The sequence below is a fragment of the Oncorhynchus kisutch genome, unplaced genomic scaffold (assembly GCF_002021735.2).
Source record: "Oncorhynchus kisutch isolate 150728-3 unplaced genomic scaffold, Okis_V2 scaffold407, whole genome shotgun sequence".
Lineage (NCBI taxonomy): Eukaryota > Metazoa > Chordata > Actinopteri > Salmoniformes > Salmonidae > Oncorhynchus > Oncorhynchus kisutch.
Window position 1 is genome coordinate 38,317 of NW_022262352.1, and position 6,684 is coordinate 45,000.

The following is a 6,684-nucleotide window of genomic DNA, read 5'->3' on the forward strand; positions in this document are numbered from 1 at the left end:
GCTCCTATAGCGGGCATTAAAATCAGAATGACCGTTAAATGCATTTATGACCATATTTGTGTTTTTGGGTTACCAGATGCACGGTTTCAATCACCAGGTGCACGGCTCTATTTCCTCCTCCAGCACTTGTCAAACAGTCCATAAAGCACCCAGGACGGCCCTGAGTGAAAGAGGGCCGTAGTAGGGTGCTCCTATAGCGGGCATTAAAATCAGAATGACCGTTAAATGCATTTATGACCATATTTGTGTTTTTGGGTTACCGCTTGTATAGCAATCAGTATCCATCGTGAAATTTCAAAGTGTCCATAATGCACTCAGGTCGCCCCCGACAGAGAGAGGGCCGTAGTAGGGTGTTTCCATAGCGGGCATTAATATCAGAATGACCCTTAAATGCATTTAGGACCATATTTGAATTTTTGGGTTACCAGATGCACGTTTTCAATCACCAGGTGCACGGTTTCAATCACCAGGTGCACGGCTCTATTTCCTCCTCCAGCACTTGTCAAACAGTCCATAAAGCACCCAGGACGGCCCTGAGTGAAAGAGGGCCGTAGTAGGGTGCTCCTATAGCGGGCATTAAAATCAGAATGACCGTTAAATGCATTTATGACCATATTTGTGTTTTTGGGTTACCAGATGCACGGTTTCAATCACCAGGTGCACGGCTCTATTTCCTCCTCCAGCACTTGTCAAACAGTCCATAAAGCACCCAGGACGGCCCTGAGTGAAAGAGGGCCGTAGTAGGGTGCTCCTATAGCGGGCATTAAAATCAGAATGACCGTTAAATGCATTTATGACCATATTTGTGTTTTTGGGTTACCGCTTGTATAGCAATCAGTATCCATCGTGAAATTTCAAAGTGTCCATAATGCACTCAGGTCGCCCCCGACAGAGAGAGGGCCGTAGTAGGGTGTTTCCATAGCGGGCATTAATATCAGAATGACCCTTAAATGCATTTAGGACCATATTTGAATTTTGGGTTACCAGATGCACGTTTTCAATCACCAGGTGCACGGTTTCAATCACCAGGTGCACGGCTCTATTTCCTCCTCCAGCACTTGTCAAACAGTCCATAAAGCACCCAGGACGGCCCTGAGTGAAAGAGGGCCGTAGTAGGGTGCTCCTATAGCGGGCATTAAAATCAGAATGACCGTTAAATGCATTTATGACCATATTTGTGTTTTTGGGTTACCGCTTGTATAGCAATCAGTATCCATCGTGAAATTTCAAAGTGTCCATAATGCACTCAGGTCGCCCCCGACAGAGAGAGGGCCGTAGTAGGGTGTTTCCATAGCGGGCATTAATATCAGAATGACCCTTAAATGCATTTAGGACCATATTTGAATTTTTGGGTTACCAGATGCACGTTTTCAATCACCAGGTGCACGGTTTCAATCACCAGGTGCACGGCTCTATTTCCTCCTCCAGCACTTGTCAAACAGTCCATAAAGCACCCAGGACGGCCCTGAGTGAAAGAGGGCCGTAGTAGGGTGCTCCTATAGCGGGCATTAAAATCAGAATGACCGTTAAATGCATTTATGACCATATTTGTGTTTTTGGGTTACCAGATGCACGGTTTCAATCACCAGGTGCACGGCTCTATTTCCTCCTCCAGCACTTGTCAAACAGTCCATAAAGCACCCAGGACGGCCCTGAGTGAAAGAGGGCCGTAGTAGGGTGCTCCTATAGCGGGCATTAAAATCAGAATGACCGTTAAATGCATTTATGACCATATTTGTGTTTTTGGGTTACCGCTTGTATAGCAATCAGTATCCATCGTGAAATTTCAAAGTGTCCATAATGCACTCAGGTCGCCCCCGACAGAGAGAGGGCCGTAGTAGGGTGTTTCCATAGCGGGCATTAATATCAGAATGACCCTTAAATGCATTTAGGACCATATTTGAATTTTTGGGTTACCAGATGCACGTTTTCAATCACCAGGTGCACGGTTTCAATCACCAGGTGCACGGCTCTATTTCCTCCTCCAGCACTTGTCAAACAGTCCATAAAGCACCCAGGACGGCCCTGAGTGAAAGAGGGCCGTAGTAGGGTGCTCCTATAGCGGGCATTAAAATCAGAATGACCGTTAAATGCATTTATGACCATATTTGTGTTTTTGGGTTACCAGATGCACGGTTTCAATCACCAGGTGCACGGCTCTATTTCCTCCTCCAGCACTTGTCAAACAGTCCATAAAGCACCCAGGACGGCCCTGAGTGAAAGAGGGCCGTAGTAGGGTGCTCCTATAGCGGGCATTAAAATCAGAATGACCGTTAAATGCATTTATGACCATATTTGTGTTTTTGGGTTACCGCTTGTATAGCAATCAGTATCCATCGTGAAATTTCAAAGTGTCCATAATGCACTCAGGTCGCCCCCGACAGAGAGAGGGCCGTAGTAGGGTGTTTCCATAGCGGGCATTAATATCAGAATGACCCTTAAATGCATTTAGGACCATATTTGAATTTTTGGGTTACCAGATGCACGTTTTCAATCACCAGGTGCACGGTTTCAATCACCAGGTGCACGGCTCTATTTCCTCCTCCAGCACTTGTCAAACAGTCCATAAAGCACCCAGGACGGCCCTGAGTGAAAGAGGGCCGTAGTAGGGTGCTCCTATAGCGGGCATTAAAATCAGAATGACCGTTAAATGCATTTATGACCATATTTGTGTTTTTGGGTTACCAGATGCACGGTTTCAATCACCAGGTGCACGGCTCTATTTCCTCCTCCAGCACTTGTCAAACAGTCCATAAAGCACCCAGGACGGCCCTGAGTGAAAGAGGGCCGTAGTAGGGTGCTCCTATAGCGGGCATTAAAATCAGAATGACCGTTAAATGCATTTATGACCATATTTGTGTTTTTGGGTTACCAGATGCACGGTTTCAATCACCAGGTGCACGGCTCTATTTCCTCCTCCAGCACTTGTCAAACAGTCCATAAAGCACCCAGGACGGCCCTGAGTGAAAGAGGGCCGTAGTAGGGTGCTCCTATAGCGGGCATTAAAATCAGAATGACCGTTAAATGCATTTATGACCATATTTGTGTTTTTGGGTTACCGCTTGTATAGCAATCAGTATCCATCGTGAAATTTCAAAGTGTCCATAATGCACTCAGGTCGCCCCCGACAGAGAGAGGGCCGTAGTAGGGTGTTTCCATAGCGGGCATTAATATCAGAATGACCCTTAAATGCATTTAGGACCATATTTGAATTTTTGGGTTACCAGATGCACGTTTTCAATCACCAGGTGCACGGTTTCAATCACCAGGTGCACGGCTCTATTTCCTCCTCCAGCACTTGTCAAACAGTCCATAAAGCACCCAGGACGGCCCTGAGTGAAAGAGGGCCGTAGTAGGGTGCTCCTATAGCGGGCATTAAAATCAGAATGACCGTTAAATGCATTTATGACCATATTTGTGTTTTTGGGTTACCAGATGCACGGTTTCAATCACCAGGTGCACGGCTCTATTTCCTCCTCCAGCACTTGTCAAACAGTCCATAAAGCACCCAGGACGGCCCTGAGTGAAAGAGGGCCGTAGTAGGGTGCTCCTATAGCGGGCATTAAAATCAGAATGACCGTTAAATGCATTTATGACCATATTTGTGTTTTTGGGTTACCGCTTGTATAGCAATCAGTATCCATCGTGAAATTTCAAAGTGTCCATAATGCACTCAGGTCGCCCCCGACAGAGAGAGGGCCGTAGTAGGGTGTTTCCATAGCGGGCATTAATATCAGAATGACCCTTAAATGCATTTAGGACCATATTTGAATTTTTGGGTTACCAGATGCACGTTTTCAATCACCAGGTGCACGGTTTCAATCACCAGGTGCACGGCTCTATTTCCTCCTCCAGCACTTGTCAAACAGTCCATAAAGCACCCAGGACGGCCCTGAGTGAAAGAGGGCCGTAGTAGGGTGCTCCTATAGCGGGCATTAAAATCAGAATGACCGTTAAATGCATTTATGACCATATTTGTGTTTTTGGGTTACCAGATGCACGGTTTCAATCACCAGGTGCACGGCTCTATTTCCTCCTCCAGCACTTGTCAAACAGTCCATAAAGCACCCAGGACGGCCCTGAGTGAAAGAGGGCCGTAGTAGGGTGCTCCTATAGCGGGCATTAAAATCAGAATGACCGTTAAATGCATTTATGACCATATTTGTGTTTTTGGGTTACCGCTTGTATAGCAATCAGTATCCATCGTGAAATTTCAAAGTGTCCATAATGCACTCAGGTCGCCCCCGACAGAGAGAGGGCCGTAGTAGGGTGTTTCCATAGCGGGCATTAATATCAGAATGACCCTTAAATGCATTTAGGACCATATTTGAATTTTTGGGTTACCAGATGCACGTTTTCAATCACCAGGTGCACGGTTTCAATCACCAGGTGCACGGCTCTATTTCCTCCTCCAGCACTTGTCAAACAGTCCATAAAGCACCCAGGACGGCCCTGAGTGAAAGAGGGCCGTAGTAGGGTGCTCCTATAGCGGGCATTAAAATCAGAATGACCGTTAAATGCATTTATGACCATATTTGTGTTTTTGGGTTACCAGATGCACGGTTTCAATCACCAGGTGCACGGCTCTATTTCCTCCTCCAGCACTTGTCAAACAGTCCATAAAGCACCCAGGACGGCCCTGAGTGAAAGAGGGCCGTAGTAGGGTGCTCCTATAGCGGGCATTAAAATCAGAATGACCGTTAAATGCATTTATGACCATATTTGTGTTTTTGGGTTACCGCTTGTATAGCAATCAGTATCCATCGTGAAATTTCAAAGTGTCCATAATGCACTCAGGTCGCCCCCGACAGAGAGAGGGCCGTAGTAGGGTGTTTCCATAGCGGGCATTAATATCAGAATGACCCTTAAATGCATTTAGGACCATATTTGAATTTTTGGGTTACCAGATGCACGTTTTCAATCACCAGGTGCACGGTTTCAATCACCAGGTGCACGGCTCTATTTCCTCCTCCAGCACTTGTCAAACAGTCCATAAAGCACCCAGGACGGCCCTGAGTGAAAGAGGGCCGTAGTAGGGTGCTCCTATAGCGGGCATTAAAATCAGAATGACCGTTAAATGCATTTATGACCATATTTGTGTTTTTGGGTTACCAGATGCACGGTTTCAATCACCAGGTGCACGGCTCTATTTCCTCCTCCAGCACTTGTCAAACAGTCCATAAAGCACCCAGGACGGCCCTGAGTGAAAGAGGGCCGTAGTAGGGTGCTCCTATAGCGGGCATTAAAATCAGAATGACCGTTAAATGCATTTATGACCATATTTGTGTTTTTGGGTTACCGCTTGTATAGCAATCAGTATCCATCGTGAAATTTCAAAGTGTCCATAATGCACTCAGGTCGCCCCCGACAGAGAGAGGGCCGTAGTAGGGTGTTTCCATAGCGGGCATTAATATCAGAATGACCCTTAAATGCATTTAGGACCATATTTGAATTTTTGGGTTACCAGATGCACGTTTTCAATCACCAGGTGCACGGTTTCAATCACCAGGTGCACGGCTCTATTTCCTCCTCCAGCACTTGTCAAACAGTCCATAAAGCACCCAGGACGGCCCTGAGTGAAAGAGGGCCGTAGTAGGGTGCTCCTATAGCGGGCATTAAAATCAGAATGACCGTTAAATGCATTTATGACCATATTTGTGTTTTTGGGTTACCAGATGCACGGTTTCAATCACCAGGTGCACGGCTCTATTTCCTCCTCCAGCACTTGTCAAACAGTCCATAAAGCACCCAGGACGGCCCTGAGTGAAAGAGGGCCGTAGTAGGGTGCTCCTATAGCGGGCATTAAAATCAGAATGACCGTTAAATGCATTTATGACCATATTTGTGTTTTTGGGTTACCGCTTGTATAGCAATCAGTATCCATCGTGAAATTTTAAACAGTAAATAAAGCACTCAGGACGGGCCCCCATTGATAGAGGGCCGTAGTAGGGTGCTCCCATAGCGGGCATGGATGTCTGGAACACCTGCAAGTGTATTTAGAACCATATTTGAATTTTTGGGTTACCAGATGCACGTTTTCAATCACCAGGTGCACGGCTTTGAAAAGTGTGGACTCTGCCATTTTCCCGACCAATTTCTGTAATTTTCAAAAAATGATTAAAAATACTTCCCGAAGGGCTAGAGGTCCCAAATTTCGTCTCATACCCTCTCTCGTGATGGGCAACAATTGCAGCATATCAAAAACATTTCGCATCCATAGGCACCTATGTTTCCTGTAACATTCACTTTTTTCCCAAAACTTAAAACACGATTTTCTATTAAAATGTTTTATACAAAAACGGTTTTAATTAAATGTAAATGCTCGTCTATATGTGCCCTTTCGTTTTAAAAAACCCCCATCCAGATTGGATGTGTACTTTCTGATTTATTCACGTTTTGTGTTTAACCGAATTTTACCCCCAATTTCGGGGCGGACATACACCCTGTGCGGTTCCGGGATTATATCGATAAATTGGCCTGATCGTCAATGACACACTCGGGGGTGGGTCGACCAGACAGGTACCGGCGCGAAATCAGAAACCTGGTTTTTGACAACAAGACTTCCATGTCCTAGAGAGACGGGGGTGGTGCCAAACTGATCAGGCCGAATAGAAAATAAGTACTGGGTACTTTTGAGGGATGTGAGCCCCTCGGAACCATGGTAATTCGGACATTTGCCGCCGG